This window comes from Lethenteron reissneri, chromosome 34, assembly GCF_015708825.2.
Source record: "Lethenteron reissneri isolate LAM-NWPU_2019-01 chromosome 34, ASM1570882v1, whole genome shotgun sequence".
Taxonomy (NCBI): Eukaryota; Metazoa; Chordata; class Hyperoartia; order Petromyzontiformes; family Petromyzontidae; genus Lethenteron; species Lethenteron reissneri.
The window spans coordinates 4451110-4459135 of record NC_083812.1 but is presented as its reverse complement, the minus strand read 5'-3'; positions in this window follow the sequence as shown (position 1 = coordinate 4459135).

Genomic DNA, 8026 nt, shown 5'->3' with positions numbered 1-8026 from the left:
GGATTGCATTTTTTATTATTGTAATTCACATTTCTAGTTACAATTTTTTTCTTGAACACTTATACATCAATTTAGACTTAACTTTCGTGACTGCAAGAATTCATATTCTTGGTTCTATCGGTAAGTCACAAATGTGCATTTTATACTTTTCACATTGGCATGAATGCCATTGCTACTCATGTGCAGTGTAGAGGGCTCGTTACAATCGCCTGACTCTTCCATTTTGTGCCTCCCTCACACTCCCAAAATTGGTCCCAGGTTTGTGATTTTGAGTGAGGTATGATCGCGTCGCACGTAAATACAAATCCTGTCACTTTTCTCTCGCTCTTCCTCTTCTGCTACCTGATCATCGGCGGCTGCCCGGGTCCAGATAAAAAAAAAACACCAACTGCGTGAGAAATCCTGCGCTGGAACAGCAGCATTTATTTATCACGTGTCTGCCCGCAAGGCTCAAACCCTAGATCATAGAGGTGCTGGCTCTGTTTCCTGACGTTGCTGCATTAGCCCCAGCAATGCGATGACCTCCTGTCGACATGAAAACAACCCTGGTTCTAAAACGGAAATGCAAGCGTAAATTGCCTAAATCGCACTGTTTGGAGATTTAATGGTGATCAAAATTAAAATTAATGACACGTTCAAATGTTTCGCGTGTGAATGTTAACTTCACAAATTCCAACCTGCTCTCATTATGGCAATTTGGTCGACCTTTTTTTCTCTTGTAACAAAAGCAACAAGACCGAAAATCACTCCTCATGTCTTAATTTTGCAATTTTACTTTTTTTTTAAAATAATGTATCCGTATCCGATTATTGCCAGTCATTATTAACATTTTGGGGAAAAGTCGACTTTTTAATGTAGAGTTAAAAAATGTTTCACGTAGAAATGTGGCTATGCCTAATATATAACGATTTCATTTCTAGTGGGAGTGCCGGCATAGCTTTGTATGTATGACAGAAATTGAACAAATACGTTGTCAGTAGTTCAATTGCCACGTTTCATAGAGGGGATAAAAGTAGCTTGCAACAATGCCGTTTGATCGTATGTATGTTTGTGATAAGTTTCAGCTTATAATGAAATTTGCAGCCAGCATGCGTATTCCATGCTGTCATGAATAATTACAATTATTGGTTTCACATTTTTCGATGTAAATTACTAGAATAAAATAAATGTACGACAATGACAAACACATCAAAACTTCGTTTTTTTGGTTTCGCATCGTAAGCACTAAAAACTACGTTCTCCATGATCATCCACTGCTTGCATGAGGTTTCTCCAATCCCCTATCCGTTGGCACCACGGTGGCGAGATGTTAACTACCTCGCTTGGTATACAGGAGGTCGTGGCTTTGATCCTGACCCTTACGCCTGAATATTTTGAGTCTGCGCGTCTCTCTTTCCACGTGGTCACGGTTTTGGCTGCGATACATTTGCACGTGATAAGCCACTTCGTTGAGCTATCATTTGTGGCCAGGTCGTTTCTAGCAAAGAGCTATATATTACAGTGCGCTTAACCTGGTAAAAAGGCTCTTGTGCGCGAGCGGATCGCATTGCTCCATCTCCCTGAAGGACGTTCGCTCAGGTGTACCATTATTTGGATGTCACTCTTGTCGGGCCAACCATCCCTTCAGAATCAGAATATTTATATTGGAGGAATCCGAGGAGCTATGAAGCTCTTTTTCACAGATGTCCAGTATCACAGATGTCCTTCTTGTGATGTGTCCTGCCCGAGCCAACTTTTCTTTACGGTCAATAATCTGAACCCAACACACTGACAACTGCAGCCCAATTCACTGTCCGGTATATCGTGGAGATGTAATTTTAGTCGGCATAAAGTCGTCATATAAAATGATTGTCTCGAGTAATTGTTTACTTATGTTGATCCATATAATCTTGGCACAATTTACAAACGATGACTTGTTGATATCTGAAACTTATTCAGTGATGCATTAATTAACATAGTGTTATATGTCAAGCAAAACAATGTCAATTACACACACTGTGTTGTAGTGGTGCAACACACCACGCACAAGGCAATCTGAGCCACCGTAACCCCAAACGATGAGGTTCCATCTCAAGCTGAAGCGAATAGTTGCGTGGGCATGTGTCTGCGCGCGTATGATTGGACTTGCAAATCACCGGTACCAGCGGTGTCAAGATCGGCCTCTGTGGAGGAGGCTCATGAAGGACGCTGCTGGGCGGTTGGTTGCAGTCAGTCGCCCTCCAGCAAACGACGGAGGGCGGAGGAGCGACGCTCACGGCAACGAGTGGAGCGCCGGGGAGATAAAAACGCAGCGAGTTGGCGCACACTGTGCCTGTAGTTGCTTAACTCATGAAGATGTGTTTTTTTCAAGTATATTTTATGTTTGTGTTGATTCCCCCCACTTAACAATGTTGTTCCAATTCAATTGATCTGAGCTGACAATGGAGCCTTAAATTGAGCAAATAATTTTCAGGCTCACCCGTTGATTCTGAACAAATGCCACGTTTACACAACGGATTTTGCAATTGAGCCGCTTTGAAAAGGCGTAACTAACACTGTCCCATTGCACATACATGTTTGTTAAGTCGGTTTAAGCTCTATGCCACATCCTACCTCGGCCATTATTTTTACAGCCCCTTTAACATTGTACAGCGCAACGCAGTAGCGAACAAATGAATGAAATCAAATTGAATTCTGTCTGCTGGAACTAACGCTGTTTAGCCGTCCCTTGTTTTCTCTCGTCTCTTCAAGTTGGTATCCAACACCGGCGTGGACAAATCAAATTGCGTTGTCAGCCTAGCAACATTGTAATGGTAATGTTTTGCATGTTCACCCTGCTGTATATGCTACGTGATTTAACGCTATGGGATTCGAAAGGTTAGGCTCATTTGTCAGTGGGGTTTTCAAATGATTCACTTTACTGTGCTAAATATAAATCAATGCAGAAAGGAGTTTTTTTCTCCTTTATATTTGCAATAAATACGTTAATACAATTAGCGAGAGTGTGAAAACGGAAATTTCCAAACAAATTAATGTTTTGAAACATGCTAAATATGTATTAATGAGATCGGTCAAAACATCCCAATGCAGAAGTATCCTCACGGACAACTTGAGACTCGGCGAGGCTTTTCCTGTATAAACCGGCGTTACTGCTGTTGAGCAGAAACTCCAGATTGTGCTTTTCATAAGACCTAAACAAACTTGTTTCTAATAGTAGGTTTTTACCCTTTTGGACTTGTTTCTCTTGGACGTTGCTCGTACAATTGGTTCACAGAATTCGGGCTGCGTAATTCCCCTCGCGAGGTTCTTGGTCCAACGTTGGCAGGGCCGTGACGCATGCGTCTGTGCGAGACCACGTGTCGTCCAAATTATAGAATGGAACAGTGTTCGCAAAAATGCGATTCATTGTCAGTTTAGTTTACAAACGCATCGCTGTATTCTCTGGATTGGTAAAACGCTCTGGAAAGTACGACGCACCCCAAACCTATGCCCGGTGTCACACAAAACCCAATGGTTTATACTGGTAGGAACCTCCTGGTTACACCAGCCTACAGGGGATTATTGTGTCCGTCCGTCGTGTAGGGAGGGGCTGGGTGGGGAGGGTGGGGCTCGGTGGGGGGTGGGAGGGGTGGGGCTGGGTGGGGAGGGGCTGGTCACCCCGTGGTTCCCTTATAAAACTCAACGTTTAACCTACTCACGCCGGCTTGTGCCCGCCCTCACAGTCGGCCATATTGCGGAATACACCACGCCGCCGTTGACCCTGGCCATTGACCGAGCAACCCAACGTTCCTACCAGCTCCCTCCGCAGGAATGTGTTTATAAGACGCACCACACCTATTGCCTTAGAATACAGGGGATAGAAACGGTAAAAACACCAAAAACGGTAATCATTATTAGTTGTAATAATAGTGTTTTCTCTCTAAATGAGCTGTATGCCACGAAAGTAGGACTAACTCCCAAGTGTGTTGTTTAAAAGATACACATGTAGTTTGTTGACATATATATACATACGCATATTTTACGTATATATATTTTAATGTTTTGACGTACACAATACATTGTCGGCGGCATGTAATCATGGGCTCGGTTTTGGTATATGTTGACGATACTTAACCACCATCATTGATAACAATCATGACTTTTAAACCGAACAATATATGTTTAATATGAAACACATAACTAGGTGTGTGTGTGTTTATAATGTCAGGGGTAAAGTGATTCCAGGCTGTGCTTTTGCACCATTACCAAAACAGTCCCAGAAATGCTTTTTAAAGATAATTGTAGTTTTTGCCTCTCAAAGAGGTTTCAATTTCGATCTGGGAATAGCCGCAGTGGCAGGGCAGCGTGTTCCTCGATTGATCATGCTCACGTTACAATGTCCAAAGGGGAAACAGATGTAACATTTTATTGGCCAAGTAATGGAGAAATCTGGCATTTTGAAGACGCATTTTTTTGTTAATTCAGAAACCACTTTGGAGAATATAACACCATACGTCATCTTTTTATGTTATAGAGCAGTCCGTTTGCACACAAGAGCAACTCCAGATGTAGTTCATGGCAACCTGCATAACAAACAAAATACCCAACGGACAAAATAAAACTACTAAATCAAAATAATTAAACACGGTCATTGGGGAGCAGATCAAGCAGTGGCGCAACACACAACGCACAAGGCAATCCGAACCACCGTAACCCCAAACGATGAGGTTCCATCTCAAGCTGAAGCGAATCCTAGTGTGCGGATGTGTCAGCGCGTGTATGATTGGACTTGTCGATCACCGGTACCAGCGGTTTTAAGATCGGCCTCTGGAGGAGGCTCGTGAAGGACGCTGCTACTGGGCAGTTGGAGGCAGTCGCCCTCCAGCAACAACGGAGGGCGGAGGAGCGACGCTCACAACAACGAGCGGAGCGCCGGGCGGATAAAATACAGCGAGTTGGCACAGTGGAGAACAAGGTGGCGCATTGGCGAGTCGTCTCGGTCAATCAACCCGCGGCACCTGGGTCTGTTCCGTGACCTGCTGCAAGCGAGCCTTCGACACCTAGCCTGGCACAAGCGCCACTTAGTGGCGAACGGCTCTGTTGTTATTGTTGTGCGAGGAGCGGTAGTCTTAGCGATTCGTGCGCTGCTCTATGAACCCGGCGACCCGAGTTTGATACCCGCTCATGGCCAATACCGGTCAAGATTATCATCTAATATTTTCCCTGGGCCTCCCCATGGCCTCAATTGAGTCCTTGGTGCGGTATATAAACATCGGGGGGAGACAAAATGTGACCGAGCGTGGTGCCGACCGGCCTTCACAGGTGCTCGCGAACAGCACTTGCCCCAACAGTATGTCAAAGCTATACTGGGGGAGGGATCTTCGCACGTGAGCTGCGGTGCACGTGTCATCGCCAGCGTTCGTGAGCAACCAGTTGCGAGAGAGCGAGGGGCCAGCGAGTTATATTGAAGAGCGCAGAGGGAATCTCCCCCGCCCACCCCCCCCCTTACGGCCACACACAAAAACACCCAGAGGGTTTGGTTGGTGTTTGGTGGTGGTGGTATAGAACGAGCCATATGCCGAGTTCTCCCGCCTGTCTGTGAGCCTACGCGTCCTTTGTCTGTGCCTCTGAAGCCACGCTTACGCCCGCCCGGCATGTCTCGGGAGAGAAGGCTTAGCGTCGTTGTTGTCCGCACGCACAATGCAATTCGAGCTTATCGCCCGTAAAAGCTGTTACTGAGAATGTAACATATGTCCTGTACTCGTTTATATTTTTAATTTTAAGAAGAGAAAAAAAACCTGCCCAATCTACTACCCCCCGTACCCTCACCCCCCAACAACTCCAGCCCGTGGCTTTTATGAATTTATTATCACCGATAGTGTTACCCATCACACTTTATAATAAAACAAAATTAAGAGAGCTGTAAATACGACCGCTAGATTATCGCCCTTAATTACGCACCGCAGCGGCGGCAGGAGTTACGGGTTGTAATTTGTATTAAAATTGAATGGACACAATTTGGTTCGTAACAACTACAACGCATTTTTTTTCTCTCTACACACAGACAATATATTACCGCGAACGGATTGCGACGGACGTGCACGTATGGAGCGCAAGGCGAACGATCGTCATCGTCACCACGGCAAGGGGGGTGAATGTGATCACTTTAACAAGGCGGCTACAACTCACGGCGGAGCATTTCAATACAATTTTTTTTGTTTAAACAAAATAGGGCGCGCAATTGCGACGCCCAGAGTAATCTTAATTGTTGTGCGCTCATGCTTGCCGGGGCGTTTATTGCGCGGCTTAGAGGCCCTCTTTGCGTTCGCTGGCCGTGGCAATTATTTTTGGTTGTGATCCTGTGATCTGGCCAAGTCTCGGAGCAAAGCCTCTCGCAGAGTTTACCCTCCCCCTGCGCTGCTCTGTCGCTAATTAACGCTGACTACCCACAATCCATCATCCGGACAACTTCCTGTCCCTCGGAAATGATTAACACCCCCCCCCCTCCCGTGCCGGAGCACTTTAACCAAATTTAATTTGCGTCTCTTTCAATCAGAAGCGGGTCGGAGTACCACGGGAAGTTAAAGGTACGCGTGTGTGTGTGTGTCTGTGTCGAGTGGGCACAACAGCGATATTTGTACCGTGCAGAAATTAGGGGAACGTTTCGTGCTTTCACGCAACTCGTCTTGCAACGCACGAGTTGCAGTGCCGATATGTTAACGAAGCCGCAGCATACCGAGAGGAATCGCCGCTCGTTTTTTTTATTACACGCTTTCTATTAACTCACTCTGTCTGTTGTTGTTGTCGTATCCTCAAATCTTGTAACTAAATTTGAACCCACTTCCCAATGTGGTATCGACTGCAAACTTGGTATACTTATGTCATACTGATGACAATACTCTATTCTGTAATAAAAAAATACACATTGTTTTACATTTTTTTTGATATGTTATGTTTCGGCTTGGCTCTAATTGTCCACGGTCAACTGACGTTGGCTGTAATTGGCCACGGTTCCTTACGTGATGGAAAGCTTCGGGGCCACTTCCTGGAGTCGTGGAGTTTTGCCATTACATACTAGTACATTTCATAAAAGCGTGTTTTTTTAATATTACTTATTTTTACACATCAATGGACTCTGCGGAACATACGCAGAACATTTTAAAGGTGGTTGTACTCTTCTTTTATTTCCACGTTTAAATGTTCTTATTTCGTATGGTGTTTGAAAAAAACGCAGCAGGCTGCCATTGTATATATTTTATTTTGCAAGTCATTCACGCCATCCGGGGGTCATTGAGTTGAGTCGTTTTTGGCTGGCATCAGTCATCAGTGCATCTCACCGCATCCGCAGTGTGTCTGATAGACCCTGGGTCTTCCATTCATGGGCGAAACATGCACACCTTCCGTGAATTGTCCTGACAGCGTTCAGATCGATCCTCTAAATATTCACGATACATTAGAATACATTTCATAGTGTTCCCTCTTAAAATAAAGTCACTTAATATATATTTAAAAAGTAGCAGACTGTACAGCCATTTTCAATACACTGCCAAATGTAGGTCTCTTGCACGCCGTGTCAATCATTGCCGCTCAGTGCAGGTTTGTGAAGAAAGAGGAGGCCTTAGGGAGTGGTTCGGATATGATTCGCCACTGATGTTTTCGCCATGGCTGGGAGTTGAACTCGGGTCACTGGGTCGATATCGCAGCGCGCATGAACGAACCACCACACCAAAAATCCTTCCCATTTTGACGTTTAGCGCGTTACGAACGTAACGAGGGCGATCGCGTGTCCACAATGTGCGGCTTGCCTGATGCAGAGACAGCGCGAAATTCCCCTCCCCCCCCCCCAAAAAAAAAAACAATCGTCATCCCGGCAGATTGGTCTGGGAATTTGTGAAGAACTTGATTTGACGTGGCATTCAATATTTTAGGAGCTCTGAGAGGATGTTTAATGATTGAGCTTCGATCATTTTGTTTCGGCCGTTGCGAATTTCGTCGCTCGCTGCCTTTGCATCTGCGGCCGAGTGTCTCAGTGGCCGTTGGCGAGGAACAAACATTTACAAGCCTTTCG